This window comes from Castor canadensis, chromosome 14 (genome assembly GCF_047511655.1).
Source record: "Castor canadensis chromosome 14, mCasCan1.hap1v2, whole genome shotgun sequence".
NCBI classification, from domain to species: Eukaryota; Metazoa; Chordata; class Mammalia; order Rodentia; family Castoridae; genus Castor; species Castor canadensis.
In genome coordinates this window covers 10,788,437-10,803,605 of record NC_133399.1, presented here as the reverse complement: position 1 = coordinate 10,803,605, position 15,169 = coordinate 10,788,437, and the positions used below count along the sequence as shown (strand labels likewise).

The 15,169-nt window shown below is 39.4% G+C and overlaps 1 protein-coding gene and 1 pseudogene across 1 annotated transcript in view; one reads left to right on the top strand and one right to left on the bottom strand.

Annotated features, from left to right (window-relative positions):
- Positions 1-2,242: 2,242 nt before the first annotated feature.
- Positions 2,243-2,505, top strand: LOC141416076 (small ribosomal subunit protein eS27-like; annotated as a pseudogene).
- An 8,533-nt stretch (positions 2,506-11,038) lies between these two features.
- The window catches only part of LOC109678395 (uncharacterized), a 40,055-nt gene continuing 35,924 nt past the window's right edge, over positions 11,039-15,169 (bottom strand). Inside the window, exons 7-8 of the mRNA XM_074053236.1 lie at positions 13,589-13,715; positions 11,039-11,664 (exon numbers count right to left, since the gene is read on the bottom strand). The gene's annotated coding sequence lies outside the window, so the exon portion shown is untranslated. The remainder of the gene's footprint in view (positions 11,665-13,588; positions 13,716-15,169) is intronic.

The window sequence follows — 15,169 nt, the reverse complement described above, 5'->3', positions numbered from 1 at the left end:
GGTCCCTTAAATAAAAGTGGCTTTCTCACATTGTTTACAAGCACAAGGTTTCTCTCTGGTGAGTTCTTACATGTGTTTTGAAGCAACTGGAAGAACTAAAGTCTTTCTACATTGATAACAGGCAAAGAGTTTCCCTCCACTGGAGTTCATTAATAGTGTTGAACACCAAAAAAGGAAATGAAGATGTTTCCAAATTATGTACACATAGAGGACTTCTGTTGATTGTGAATTTGTTCATGTTTTTGAGGGACATTCAAACCAAAGAAGGCTTTACCACAATGGTGACACACATAAGAGTTCACTCATGTGAATTTTTTCATGAGTTTTAATGTAACCAGAACAATTAAAGGCTTTCCCACATTGCTTACAAACAATGAGTTTCTCTCCAATGTGATTTGTTTAATGTCTTTGAACATCACTCAAATACAAGAAGGCTTTTCCACACTGCTTACATATAATGGGTTTTGTTCTAGTATGGATTTGTTCATGTCACTGACTGAGACCTAGAGAAAAGGAAGCACTGCTTATGTACAGATGGTTTCTCCCTGCCATGCATTCATACATGCATTTTAGCAGTATTCAAAGAAAAGAAGATTTACACACATGGCTTACATAGAAAGGACTTCTGTAGATTGTGAGTTGGTTCATGTCTTTGAATGGCACCAAAATCAAGAAGCTTTTCCCATACTGCTTACATACATAGGTTTTACTTCATTGTGAATTAGACCTAAATGGAAAACCTAAACTACATGGTCTCAAAGAGTATGGGAAATTATTTCACCTTGGTTGGGTGAAAAAATTCAGGTATGACAAAAATGCAGGATCCAGTTGGTGGAGTGGCTCAACTGGTAGATTGCCTGCCTAGTAAGTGTGAGGCCAGGAGTGAGTTCAAACACAGTAAAGCAAAATAAAATTGCAGAATCCATCAAAAATTTAGGTACTGCCAATACCTGTGCTAGTGACACATGCTATAATCCTAGGTTCTCAGGCAGAGATCAGGAGAATCACAATTTGAAGGCAACCCTGGGCAAATAGCTCAAAAGACCCTATCTCAAAAATAGCCAATATAGGGAGTAGGGAAGACAAAAGGAAAAGGTGTAGGATGGATATGGTGGAAATACATACTCATGTATGAAAATTGAAAAATGAGGCCTGTTGAAATGATTCTAAGGGGAGAGGGAGGATAAAGAAGAAAGATGGAGGGGGTGAATCTAACTAAGATATACTGTGAACACTTTTGCAAGTGTCACAATGTACCCCCAGTACAACTATATTCACACTGAAGTAGAACATCTGAGGTCATTTTTCCACTCATTCTTTTTATGTCTTACTCCAGGCTATCCCTATGTCACATATCCCCAGACAGCCTTGGTACAGAAGGCACAGCAGAACCTCTCAGCCTGGTATGCCTAGGAAGTTCATTTATAGTAAGGATGGATTTACCAGAACTTGAAACAGAAAGTGGGACTGGAAGGGAAGCAATGACAGAGGTGACTCCATATTGGATAGAGAGACCCTTGCAAAGCTGATTATCTAAAAGGGTGTGGGAAACAACAGGCTTCTCACAGAAATAACAAGCTTCTCAGCAAAATGACAAAATACAGCTGCATAAGATGGGCAATAGCATCTAACATCAGGATGAGTTGAGCAGACTTCCAAGGCAAAGATGAACTGACCAGGCCTTCTCAGAAAGACCTGTTTGATAAGGAGAGGGACAGAAAGGTGGCCAAGTTCAGTGAGAAGCTGACTTAGTGCTAACCAATCATAAATATAGTATCAAGATAGAATAGTTGGACCTAAACCAGGCAGCACCCTATATCACTCCTGAGCTCCATTTGTACTATGGGTTAACTCTTCTCTATGTCCCTCCCATCTACATGAGAGAGCTTTGCTACCTTTTCAATAAACTTTGTGCTTGCTTTACTCTTGACTCCTGTTCTGGTATCTTTGATAATCAACTTGCCAGAATAGAAACTGAAGAATCAACCATCCAGGATAATGGACAGTAGTTGAAGGGTCAGTGGGAACAGGCTGGGATAAAAAAATCAGAGCAGGTAAAGTGACACTATGGTGGGGTTCACTTGTCATTCAAGCAAGCTTAGCCATGACAGGGTAAAGGATGTCATCAGTTTCTGGAGACAAATACATTTTCTACACACAGTTTTCTTATCTCCTGTGCTGCTTACTTCAGGTGACTGTCACCTGAGTAATCCAGAAGAAATAGGCTTGCCAGAGGATAACCATGTCTTTGGTGAGAGATTTACTAAATCTCTTAGAGGAAGAAAAGAAAAAAACATAAAAAGAAAAAAACATAAAAAGAAAAGATTAGTACAAAGTACAAATTCCTATTTTACAGGTGCAAAATGTTGCTACAAGATTACCATGGTTTTCAGTCACATTCAAGTGGTGCTTTATTGTGCACATCGCTTAATAATGCTGTATCAGCCTACAGGATGAGATGTCAGGCTCACAGAAGGTTGTTCATTTAGAAGAAACCAACAGTAATCTACAAAACTTCCTGAATTTATGTTTGCTCACAAGAAGCCTTATAAGTTCAGCCAAGATAAGATAATTATGTTTGATTTTGTAAGGTACACAACAACAATCTCCTTCTTTCTGATAGCTTTTCAGTAACGTTTTGTTTCTGGGGGAAAAAACATACTAAATACAAAGGCTTGAGGGAAGTACAGACATAATATTCAAAGGAATCAAAACTTCAATTGGGCCGGTGCCAATGGCTCATGACTGTAATCCTAGTTACTCAAGAGGCACAGATCAGGAGGATCTCGTTTCAAAGCCAGCCGTGGAAGGTGAGACCCTATTTCGAAAAAAAAAATCACAAAAATGTACTGGTAGAGTGGCTCAATAAGCTGGAGCACCTGCCTAGCAAGTGTGAAGCTGAGTTCAACCCTAGGGCCACAAAAAAAGTCAGTTGGACAGGAAAAATTAGTTTATGAGATATAATATGCAATACAGTGAATAAATAAGGTTAATAATCTTTTATTGTACCCTGGAAAATTAACAGAGGATAGGACTTTACCTGATTTGACCACAAAAATAAAAGGTATTTGCAGGTGCCTGTGGCTCTCACCTATAATCCTAGGGAGGCAGAGATCAGAATGTTCATGGTTTGAATCCAGCCTGGGAAAAGAGTTCACTAGACCCCATCTCAAAAAAATTCTTATACCCCCCAAAAAAGAGGATGGGCTGGCAGAGTGGCTCTAAGTGTAGTCCTTGACTTCACACTGCAGTACCACACACAGAAAAAGAGGGAAATGAAAAAGAAAGATAACACAGGGTAGGTAGACTTAAGACTTAGCTCAGTGGTAGAGCTCTTGCCTACCATATGCAAGGCACTATATTTGAGAAATAGAAAGAACATTTTGAGAAGAAACAAATAAAACAGACTTACTTCACAAGTGGCATAACTGTCGATGTAAAAGATCCAAAAGTTCCCACAAAAAAACTTGAGATAACAAAGGATTAAAGTGGTGTGCACTGGTGGCTCATCTATCACCAAAAAAAGTGGGGGTGGAAGAGGGCTCAAGGTGTAATCCCTGAATTCAAACCCCAGTACTGCCAAAAAAAAAAAAAAAGGATGAAAAACGGTTGGCGAGCACTCAATTAGTTTTCAAAAACTCATCATTTTGGTACATTTTTACTATAAAATGCACTGGAAAATAGGGTTAGATTGTAACTCAGTGGTAGAATGCTTGCCTAGCAGGCCTGAGACCCTGGGTTTGATCCCCAGCACTAAAAAAGCGAAGACAAAAAAATGCACTCAAAAACAAATGCCGAGGGCTGGTGTAGTGGCTTAAGCAATAAAGCGCCAGCCTGAACAAGTGGAGGCCCTAAGTTCAAACCCCAGTACCATAAAAAAAATAAAATAAAATCAAAACAGAATACAATTTATACAGCATAAAGAGAAGAGATACAGAGAAACAGTTTCACATAAAATAAAAGACCATGTATGAGGCAGGTGTCAGTGGCTCAAGCCTGTAATCTTAGCTACGTGGGAGGCTAAGATCAGAAGAATTGAGGTTTGAGGCCAGACCAGGCACTGTTCCCAAGACCCCATCTCTAAAACAACCAGTACAAAATGGACTGGAGGTCTGGTTCAAGCAATTGAGAACGTGCTTTGCAATCATGAAGTCCTGAGTTCAAATTTCATCCCACTTAGAAATAAAACAGCAATATATGAAATATTCAACACAAGTAGTAATGATGAGCTGGGTGCAGGGGATCACCCCTGCAATTCTGGCTACTCAGAAGGGAGAGATCACGAGGATCACAGTTCAAAGCCCGCCCAGGCAACTAGTTCATGAGACCCTATCTTGGAAAAACCCATCTCAAAAAAGGCAGGTAGAGTGGCTCAAGGTGTAGGGCCCTAAGTTCAAACACTAGTACCACAAAAAAAGAACGAAAGAATAACAATAGAGGTAAGGCAAGATATAATCATATAGAAAAACCACTTCACCCTTGATAAACAAAACACTTTGGTTAATTCCAAGAGCTGTCAAATCATATAACAAATACTCCCATGAAAGCTCAGTTCATAAATTCATATATTATGAAAACATCCAACTAAATTTGAATTTATCAATAATGAACAAACAAACAATTACTTTAGTATTAGAATAAAAAAATTCTGGGCTGGTAAAGTGGCTGTAGTTACAGAGCATCGGCCTGCCTAGAAAGTCAGAGGTCATGAGTTCAAACCCCAGAACCACCAACAAACAATAAGACACAAGAAAATTTCTAGCATGACACTAATGATATCAGTGGTTACATCAATTAGTTCAAAATTCAAAAGGTAAAAACAACTAAAATTCTCCTTAGTGATAAACACAAGGTAAAATGATAAGGAATGTCCAAATAATCCATCCTTTGGTCTCCTCTTGATGCACAGGTAGATGACATCAGGGAGATACCCAAGAAGTGGCAAATGGTGTATTCATTCACGTGTGGTGATTCCTTCATGTTTATATTCTTATTTCATCTATGTATTAAACAATTGACTTCTTTCAAGAATTCTTTTTGCTTTTCACACCTCAACATTCTATCCACTCAGGTTCCAAATGAGAAAATCACCATCATACACAGGCAGAATGTCTCGAGTGTTCAGAATGCTTTCCTACCAAGTTTGAGACCCTGAGTTCAAACTCAATTACCACAAAAAATAAATAAATAAAATCACCATATGCAATGAGTAATGCAAGAAAAGTTGAAATGCTTAAGACAACTGATATAATATAGGAAAAATATTCCATAAAGAAAACAAAGAGAAAAAGCCAGGCATTCGGCAACATTTTCCAGGGACTCCACATTCAGAAGGTTACACACCTACTAAGATGAGGGTGAGACACCACCCGTGGTCATCAGTAAGGATTCATACACTACTGGATAGGGGCTTGCGGAACAAAGAACAAATACCTGATGATTCTGCACGCCCACATCAACGGCCAGATACACAAAGCCTTTCCTCCATTTGGCAGAATCCAAAAATGTCTTCTCTCCACTTTCTCAGATGGTACAAATCATACTTTGATGACATTATTTCAGTATTTGCACAAAAGAGCTGGAGATCCCCACTTTTACCCCAGAGCTTGCAATCCTGGTAAACAGGGTTGATTAAAGAAGTCCTAGGATTTTCTGCTGTGACAGCAGATGTCTTTCCCGTTCACTTACAGGACACCAAACCCACTCACCCCTCAATTTTATTTTTTCTTTGCTGCACTAGGATTTGAACTCCTGAATTTGCTTTACAGCTTGAGCCATACCACCAGCTCCACTTTTTTTTTAAACAAAACTACATCAGGATCACACAAACCCTTTCCTACTTCTCAAAATTGGTTAGCTTTAACTCATGAGTTGAATCAAGACTTCAGAAGCAAACTTAACATACCTTTCTTTTTTCCTCCTGGCCTGGGATCTTTACCCGCTTTAGCCTCACACAGGCAGCTCACCCTAAGGACAAAGTGACCACAGCACTGAAAGTCTCCTGGTCCATATGATGCTGTCCTTCCATTCCCCTCCTCCCACCTTCTTTCTAATGTTTGCTCTTCCTAGAAAGCAAAAGTGCTCCTTTGCATCATGAGGGACTTGGGGACTCAGCACCTGAGGCTCCCCTACTGCAACACCCCACTCAAATAGGGTCCTGTCTCTTTTCATTAGCTTTTCCTTTGTAAAATCTGGTCTACAAACAGTGGAGTATCACAGCTGTGACAACAGAGTGTGGCAGTGTCCCCTCCTCTCCAACCACAGATACCCTGCTACACTGGAAGGACGTGGGACTCTGGGGTTCATAGCCAGCGCTCACAAACATCAGTAATGCCTTAAAACCAAAGGAAACTCTAGAAATGTGTGTGAGATTTCTAGAAACTCTAGAAATCTCAATTTGCAGATTTGGAAAGTCCTAGGACACTGCACCAGGACTTTGCAAGGGTCTTCATGTTGAATCCTCCAATCAGAATGTGATTGGGCAGCACAACTCCAGCTCCTTACCCCAGGCCCTATATAGATGGGCATTCATGCTTCAGGCCCAGACTTCATCACTTAAATACTGCTCAAAGTTCCCTAACTGCCTAGCACTGGTGGCTCATGCATGTAATCTGTAGCAGTAGGTTTGGCTACCTACCTATCCTAAGGAAGTGAATTCAAAAACAGTGCCTTCAGAACAAAAGTCCCCACCTCCTAACCCAGTCTCATGCTAGGGAAAGATGCATCACTCAGAATGGCCTTAAGAATGGAAACTTGTGTTGGCCTTCTGGGTCTTTCCTGGCATACTAGGATATCTCAGTACATTCCATCTACTTCCCAAAGGTTCCTCTCTCCTTTCAGTGACAGAGTGATAAGAAGCATTGTGGTGTGGAAGAGACCAACAACTACAACAAAAGGACAGGATAAGCTTGAATCACTGAGCAAGGCTGGGCAGTCATTAGTAATTAAACTGAAATTGTACCTGTGAGAATATTTTTGGGGTGGTACTAGGGTTTAAACTAAGGGCCTCAGGCTTGTTAGGCAGGCACTGTAGCCTCTACCATTTGAGCAACTCTGCCAGCCATTTTTTGTAATGGACTTTTCCAGATTCTGTCACTTGAATTATTTGCCTGTGCTGGCTTGGAACTGCTATTCTCCTGATCTCTACCTCCTCAGCTGCTATGATTACTGGAGTGTGTCACCAGTGCCAGGCATCTGTGAGCATTTTGTGGTTGTCTTTTCCTGTTACAACAGGGAGATCAAAGTATTTGTTTTAAATGACAACTTTGCTGTCTTTTTTACATTAAAAAGTTTTCATCTTGGGTGCGTTCTTACATGAAGACTTTGTAACACCTCTTCTAGTGTGGACTTCTCACCACAGTATGCAATTTTATGTTCCTCAATTCAACAGGGATGACTAGAGACTTTCGCAAAGTTTACATGGTATCTTCTTTTCCTAACCATTGTCCTATCTGCTAGAAAGTTCATGTGATAATGGGGACTTCCCACATTCTGTACTTAGGAATTGTCTCCTGTATGAGTCCAACCATGCCTCTTAAGGGAACCAGAACAAATGAAGGACTTTCCACATTGTTTGCATTTATATTTTCTCACCAGCGTGTATTCATTCATGTCTTCAAAGGTTATTCTGCCAAATAAAGGTTTGCCACATTGCTCGCATACAAAGAGCCTCTCTGCACTGTGACACTGTTTCTGTACTCAAATGTCAATTAAAGAAATGAAGGATTTCCCACGTTGCTTATATAAATAAGGTTTCTACCCGCTGTGAATATGTTCATGCTTCGAACTTGAGTCAAAGACAAGGCTTTTCCCCTATGCTTATATACATAAGATGTCTCTCCAGTGTTGATTCTTTCATGTATTTCAATGTAACCAGAAGTACTGGAGGCTTTCCCACACTGTTTACATTTCTGTGGTTTCTCTCTAGCAGTTCTTTTGTGTGTTTCACCAGAACTCTGACATCCAAAGGTGTCATTATAGTTCACTGTCATACAGTCTTTCTACAGTGACAGCCATGTCATGCTTCTGAAGGCAATGGAGACCTGGATGCTTGCTCATGTTTCTTATGTTCATACAGGTTCTCTGCATATTATGGATAGTCATCTCATTTGTGTCCTGTAAGGGTTGTCTGAGGGACAGTCATAAGTTCATAGGTTGCTTCCTGGACAAATTACCTTCACTGCTCCCTCCAGACCAAGCTTCTTACCACTGGACAAACCTGGCCCAGCCTTGGGTATGACTGCATTTTGCTGAACCAGTCCAGACTTTCTAGACCAGACACCTGCTTCTTAACATGTATATTATCATCTACTGCTGTCCTTTGAAATCACTACTTTCATGAAGGTTGTGGTTGTGGAGAAATTGCTGAAGTGGTAAATGTCTGCCTTGGGAAAAAATGTGCTACCATAAATAAACTGGGTAATAATTTAGCAGAAAGGAATGAATTACATTTTCCTCCTGATGCTGGCCATACTTGTATTGCTCGAGTCAAACCTCCAGGACCAAGTTGGATTATTCATTTCTTTTTTTTAATTAATACATATCATCTACACATATTTTCTGGATGTCTGCTTGAGTTTTCACATGCGTTTCCTAGTGTACATTACTGTACAAGGATGTTCACTGTGCTGCTACCATACAATCCCATAATGTACTTTCATAACTTTCATCCTGCCTATTACTCTTTCTTCTCATCCCTCTCCTCCCTCCCTGCCTTTTAGATCAATGGGTTTCATTGTGCTGTTTCCATGGATGCGTATAATGCACCCCTTCATCCTCACCCTCTCATGGTATTGCCTTGTCTATCTTTCCCAGTGGTTTCCACCCCAAAAAGTCCCCTTACACATTCATGTAAAGTTCTAGATTATGCTTATTATATAAAACATGCAGCATTTGTCTTCCTGAGACTTGTTCATATTGCTTGACATGAAGATCTCTAGCTCCATCCAATTTCCTGCACATTACATAATTCCGTTTTTCTTTATGGATGAATATTACACTACATCTATGCATGTGTGTGTGTGTGTGTATATATATATATATATATATGAAATTTTCTTTATTGGTACATTTGTTGTTCAACACAGAGGCTGATTTCATAGCTTCCCGATGGTCAATAGTGCACCCATAAACACAGGCATTACATCCCTTCCACGTATGCCCAAGGAAAGTACAGAAAGAACAAGCATTAGCAGTTCTATTGGAACTGGGATTTTTTTGGCAGTACTGGAGTTTGAACTCAGGAGCCCTGGCTTGCTAGAAAGACCTTCTACCACTTGAGTCACTTCATAGGCCCTGAATAGTACTGAGTATTTTCAAGATACTTTTACAGCTATTTGCCCCCACTGGCTTGAAACTGTGATCTTCATGGCCTCTGCTATCAAACAGGAAGGATTACAGGTGAGTACAATGGTGCCCAGATATCAATTATGAAAATTTCAGTGATTTGAATATAAACCAACATTTGCCATTTCTGTCTGATTTGACCTTTGAAATTAATTTTACTTTGTTTTCTTGGGGGGTGGGGCAGCACTGGGGCTTGAACTCAGGGCCTTCACACTTTTTACGATGGCACAGTTGCCACATGATCCACTTCACCAGCCTTTAGAAATTATATTATACAAGCTCAAAAAGCGAGTTTTAAGCCCAGAAAAAGGATGATTAGGTGTTCCATGTCTGGCAAGGAATCTGCTAAATCAATCACATGCATGACTAAATTGTGCAACACGTGACTGTGCCCATGGACGGGATTTCCTCGCCTTATTTTCTTTCTACATTTCATGACTAGGCCTCTCAGAATGGCCTATTCCCCTCTACCATGTGTGTGTGTGTGTGTGTGTGTGTGTGTGTGAAATTTTATTTTTGAACTAGCATACACTCACAAAACAAGATTTCACTGTTATAATTCCAAATACGCAGACAGTAGCTTGAGGTATTATGAATTCATACTGTTGCCAGGTGACAGGTGTCTGGTTGCAGAATTGTATATGTATGTATGCAGTTTTCCAAACCATTTGTTGAAGAGACTATCTTTCTCCAATGTTTTTGGCACCTTCTTTCAAAGGTAAGAAGGGTCTAAGAGTTTGGGTTGATTTACAGGTCTATTTTTCTCATTTTTACATATAGGCTAAAAAAATTAATAATGTAAAATGTTTTGAAATATACATACATTACAGTGTGGTTAAATTAGGCTACCCACCAGATACAGTACTTCTGAGCCTTACAATTTCATTGTGATTAGAACACCTAAAAATCTAATCCTTTCCTGATTTTCTGGATAAGTGTTATTACATTGCTATTATGTTTTCACCATATTTTACAAAAGTTCAATTCAACTTGTGCCTCCTCCATACCTGATATTTTTATACCTTTATATGTACAATAATTTTTCATAATTCGTACATAAAGTTGCTTGTTTTCTAATTAACTCTATCACTGTCTTTTAGTTGGCACGTTTACATTTTATACATTTAGAGATAGCTGACAAAGTTACAGTAAATTGTACCATACTGTAACCATTTTTTTTCCTTTTTTTCTTTGGTGGTAGTATGATCACACATTTTAACAACATGTAAGGAAAAAAAGGCTTTCCCACATGGCTTACATATAAAGGACTCCTGTTGACTGTGACTTGGTTCATGTCTTTGAAGGACACTCAACTAAAGGAGGCTTTCCCACACTGCTAACATGTTTTGCTCCAGGGTTAGTTTGTGTATGTCTCTGAAGGTTGCTGGGAGAACGGAAGTCTTTCCTACAGTGTTTGCATTCATAAAGTTTTACTCCAGTGTGAATTCATTCATGTGTTTTGAGGTACATCGATGAGGTAAAAGCTTTTCCACATTGCTTATATGCAAAGGTCTTTCATCCAGTGTGAGTTCTTTCATATGTTTTGAGGTAACTGGAAGAACTACAAGCTTTTCCACACTGCTCAAATACATAGGGTTTCTCACCACTCTGAGATTTTACATGTCTTCAAAGATTACTAGTCCAATGGAAGGCTTTCCCACATTGTTTACATGCATGTTTTGCTCCAGTGTGAATTTCTTTTTTTTTTTTTTTTTGAGGTAACTGGATGACCTGAACGCTTTTCCACATTGCTTCCAAGTGGTCTGCACTCAGGGTGAAATCCTGAGTGTTTCAGGTAACTGGAAGAACTAAAGGCTTTTCCACACTGTTTGCTTTCATAGGGTTTCTCTGTACTGTAAGTTCTTTCATGTTTTTAAACAGCACACAAATGTGAGAAGGATTTCCCACATGGCTTACAAACAGGGTTTTTCTCCACTGCAAGTCAGTTCAAGTTTGCAAAGGCCACTAAAATGAAAGGTGGCTTTTCCACACTGCTCTACATACAATGGGTGTCTTTCCAGGGTGACTTCTTTCATGCCTTTGAAGAAATCTAGAAGAAGGAAAGGTTTTCCCAGAATCCTACCACTTAAATGGGTTTTCTCCATATTCTTGATACTCACATGGCTCAGGTCCACTCTGAGTTCTGACAGACAGACTGAGGGATGGATACTGGATGAAGATTTCAGTACACACGCAGTTTTCATTTGTTCCCACTCCAGTATGAGTATTATTTCTCATAATATGATTTGGAGCATGGTTGAAGGCTTCTCCACACTGAATATCTTCTTTGTGTTCACAGAATCTCCCTACCACTGACCTCTAGAAATAATAAGAAACACATTACTAAGCCGTTTTTTCAAATACTTACCAGGAGGAGTACTGGTTTTATGTCCTGTAAACTGTGAACATGCAGGATGATTCCAGGAACATTATTATCACACCAGTGGTACTGTTACAGGTAAGTAAAGAATCCATTCCAATATTTTGCAAACACTGACTACTGACTACATTTAAATGCATTTGAGGGTTGTATATGGAAGAGGTGTGAGCAAAATCATTTAGCTTTTGAAGTATGTGCATAATCCTAAAAAGCTATATTGAAGATTACAGGCCCCAATCCAAACCAGAATTCATTTTCTTCAAATGTACCATATACTCACACCCTGAAGGAAAGTTCACATAACTCTTTTCACAAGTTATTGCATGAAAGTTTTTGTACATTAACACAACAGATTATCTCTTGGGGCATCATGTGGGTACTACATGTTTCTGATAATGGAAAATCTGGAGTTTGCATTTCATTTGGGTTTCTTTTGTAGTACTGGTGTTTGAACTGAAGGCCTCACAGTAGCTAGACAGTGGCTCTACTACCTGCGCCAGTCTACCAGCACTTTAACATTAGGGAGTTTTGAGTTAGGGTTTTAAGAATTATTTGACTGAAGATGGTTTCAAATTTTGATTTGCCTGAACTATGCCTCCCAAGTACCTATGATTATAGGTGTGAGCCACCAGCAGCTGGCTAGGTTTTGGGGGTTGTTTGTTTTTGTTTTTTGGTTAAGGGTAAGGTTTAACATAAGGCACACTGCTTGAAAAGCAGCCCTCACACTGGCTAGGTTAGCAGTATACTGCTTCACTTAGAAAGTCTACCAGCCCACAACATCCTCTTCTTTCTGAAAATTTTACTCTGGGTTGTTGGAGTGGCTCAAGTGGTAGAGCGCCTGTGTAGCAAGCTGGAGGCCCAGGGTTTAATCCTGAGCACAGCAGAAAAAAATACAATTTCACCCTGACTCTTTTGATTCTTCTTTTTTGTGGACTTGGGTTTGAACTCAGCATTTCACACTTGCAATTCAGCATGTGCTCTATCACTTGGGATACACCCATAATCCTCTTTGATTCTTAAATGACACTTCATGCTCTCTCTGCTTCCTTTTTGAACATTTTTATTACTATATGGTATTTGTACATGGAATTTTATTCTGAGATTTCCATATATACATGCATTAATTCCTAGTTTGTTTCATCCCCTTCCAATATTCTTTCTCCTACCCCATTCCGTGCCTTAAAATAACTTCAAAAGGTTTCAGTGCTCCATTTAAAGGCATATACAGAAAGTACATCAAATATGGTGGGGACAGTGGCTGACTCCTGCAATTGTAGCTACTAGGGAGGGGGAGACAGACAGGATCCAGGTTCAAGGCCCACCAGGGGAAATATTTCTCATGACCCCATGTCTCACAAACCCAGAGAAAAGGAGACTGGAGGTATGACACAAGTGTTAGAATGCTGGCCTTGCCAGTTCCAAGGGCAGAGTTCAAACCACAACTCCTTCCCCCAACCAGTAAAGGTAAATCAACCATACCCTCTTGACCCTCTTCATTTACCCTCTCCACTCTCACTACTGACCTCTCCTTCACATGACCTGTTTCACATTCCTTTCCTTCAGTGTTTAAGCTCATTTCTCTTGTGAGTGCAAATTACCTTAGACTTATTCTGGAATTTCTGCAAACCTCTTCAATGATCTGATCTTCCTCTTTTTTTTATAAAATGGAGACAGAAAAAGAAGACATTTTGAATAATATTACTAGAGATTAATTACTAGATTCTAAGTAGGCTTATGTTATAATGAGCCAAGACCTGGTATATTCACTGAATTTATGGTTTCCACATTCCAAATTATTCTAAAGCATTTAAGAGCAACCAACACTGGTTCTCCCATTGACTAAGGGAATGAAGTCATCCTTACCAACAGAGGCCAGGTTCCTGAAGGTTTCTACCATCACTTCCCCGTACAGCTTCTATTGTGAAGGATCCAGCAAGGCCCACTCTTCCTGGGTGAACTTGACACACACGTCATCAAAGGTCATAGGTGCCTAAAACATGACAACTATATTTCAAGGAGGAAGGTCAGGCTGACAGTACTGAAAATCTAGTACTTCTGAAAATCTAGACTTCAAGTGTTCACATGATCCTGTGTTCTTAAAGAGCTGATTCCATGTCTTGGCGATTAAACACGTGCTCTTCATGAAAACCCACAATCTCTTATATAGCACTTTTAATACTAGCCTGAAAATGATTGTGAAAACAACAGAAGTAGCAGAACAAAATGAATACTCCTGAATCACCACAATTTCTTTTTTTTTCCTTTGGAATCATCTTGGATTCCAAAATTAATTCCTTTTGGAATAATCTTTATTTATTTATTTATTTTGCTATTTAAAAAATCTTTTATTTTATTTATTTTTTTTCTTCCACAATTTCTTATTAAAGAGTGGGTCTGTAATTTCTGTCATAATGATGAAATGGAATTCAGCTTGCACAAGACAATTAACATCACTAGGGCTGGGGAAGTGAGGCCCTGAGTTCAAATCACACTTCCACAAGGAAAGAAAAAGAAAACAAACAAAAATCACTTATCCTGAGACTGTATTCCTGGAAATGTCTGAAGACAAAGTTCAACCGTGTCTAGAAAATTGGTGTAATTCACCTCATCAGCTAAAATGAAAGAGGAACAGATGTTTCCAAACAGTTTCCATGATCAACATGCACTTTTTTTTCTTTTGTGGTCCTAGAGTTTGAACTCAAGATCTATACCTTGAGTCACTCCACTGGTCCTTTTTTTGTGAATGATCTTTCATTATAGGGTCTCATGAACTATCTGTCAAGCTGGCTTTGAATCACGATCCTCCTAATCTCTGCTGCCTTTTATTTGTGGTACTGGGGTTTGAATTCAAGGCTTCTTCCTTATAAAGTAGCCTCTCTACCACTTGAGCCATACATCCAGTCTATTCAGCTCTGGAAATACTGGAGATGGGGGTCTCTTAAACTACTTGGCCCAGGTACTTGGAAGCAGAAGTATCCCAATATCAAAATCCTATGGAGCCAGGATTAAAGGGAAGGGACATTGTTTTCCAGTAGCCTATCTTGTCAAGCACTGTAACTGTCCCTTTCTTCAATCCAACTAAGACTCTCCTATGGTGTTCAATTTAAATTATTAATTTGAAACTGTCTTCCAGAATTCACTCATATTGTGGGAGGAGTACAACATTTTGATTCTCTTCTCCCTAACCTGTCACACTACGTGCTCACTAAGAATGCATATGGAACATTCTAAACTGACTGTCACCTTTATAAATACCAGGAGTCTCAGCACAACCATTATAAATCCACACTTCAAAGAAGCTGTTTAGAATTAAAGGCAATCTCAGTGCGAGAAGGAATATCACTTTTTAAGGAGCAACAATTGATAAAACTACAGGTAACACACTATAACAAGAATTTCTTTCTTATGACTGAACTCTTCAAGAAAGCAATAAAGCTAATAGGA